The following is a 1,569-nucleotide window of genomic DNA, read 5'->3' as shown; positions in this document are numbered from 1 at the left end:
TGGGGAGCTAAGGCTTGACAAATTGAGGCCATGCGTGTACGTGCATGCTAAAGTCACTTCGGTGGTGCCCAACTCTGTGCCACCGTATGGACTGTAGCCTGCACAGCTCCTCTGTCCATGGGATTCTCCAGGCATGAATACTGAAGGGAGTTGCCATGCCCTCTTCCAGGGGATCTTCCCAACCCAGGAATTGAACCTATGTCTCTCTCATCTCCTGCATTGGTAGGTGGGTTCTTTACCCTAACGCCACCTGGGAAACACTTTATCAAGGCCAGTTTAACTGGAATCCATCCCTCTCCATAGAGAAGAATACCAAGTTCCAGGACTTCTCCCCACCCTCCCCAGAGGATAAAAATAGCAGCCTCTCGGGGGCTCACCACTGGTGCAGCAACTGCTCACTGAAGCTGGGCCTGGCAGGGAGCAGCTGTTTGTAGGGGTGCAGGCCTGGTGGGAAGCATGAGGGGTCAAGGCAGAGACCTGCCTACAGGGACTAGGTGACCCAGACCGGCAAGTATGCTTGGAAGCCTCCAGAAGAGAGGCAGCATCTGGAGCAGGTTTCACTGCGACACGTCAGGACATTACAAGGCGCACCAGCTCGCTGCATCGCCTTTAAAAAGAGACCAGGTGTATCTGTGATTCTTAAACTCTTTGAAGGACAGGGACTCCCTACAACAATTGAGGAGACGGCCATATCACTTCTGTGTATGCTCAAGCCTACACACAGAACACACTTTTGCACACAATTTCATATGGCGGGGGAGAGCTGTCAAAGTCCAGCATGGACCATATGTTAACGACTCGAAATGAAGGTTGATTATAGAGATGCAGAACGATTATAAAAAACAAAAATTTGTCACATGTAGAAATAAGGTTAAAAAGTTTGCTGAACAAGATCTCGGAAAATAAAAGTATATAGTATATACCCATGAAGACAGACATAGAAATGTTAGTGTTGACCTCTGTTGGTAGGATAAAAGGTGATTTCTATTTGTCTCCATCTTCTCTCCAAACGAAAAGCGTGTTTCTCTTTTGCAATCCGCGGCCGCATCCACGCAATTCCCTGGATTTGGGAGCCCGGTCTGCTGCAGGCGCGGCCTGGCCTGCCTGCCACGACCCTCCATCCTGGGCGGGTCTGTGTGTGTTACAGACAATAGGCAAGCAAACATCAGGCTAGTGACAACGTGGGGCGAGGACTGATTCCTTTAGAGGGTGACCAGAGAGTCCTAGGCCAGCAATGCTACTCGCAAACCAAAGGGCTCCTCGCGAGGTTCGAGGTCCGCACAGAGGAGGCGGTGCGTGCGTGCGCGCTCTCAGGGCGGCGGCGGCGCGCGCGCGCGTTACCGCGACCCGCTCCCCGCGGCGGACGATGCCGCCGAAGAGGAGGAGGAGGCGGCGGCGGCGGCGGCGCGCTCCGGCGGTCTGAAGCGGCGGCCGGCTGCCACGGGCCGGCGGCGCGATGAGCTGGGCGGCCGCCCCCGGCTCGGGGCTGTGAGGGGCTCGGGGCCGGGGGTGGGCGGCGGCGGCGCAGCGGGCGGCCCACGCTTCTCCTCAGCGGCGGCGGCGGTGGCC

Source organism: Oryx dammah, unplaced genomic scaffold (genome assembly GCF_014754425.2).
Source record: "Oryx dammah isolate SB20612 unplaced genomic scaffold, SCBI_Odam_1.1 HiC_scaffold_2, whole genome shotgun sequence".
Lineage (NCBI taxonomy): Eukaryota > Metazoa > Chordata > Mammalia > Artiodactyla > Bovidae > Oryx > Oryx dammah.
This window is presented reverse-complemented; position numbering follows the sequence as displayed.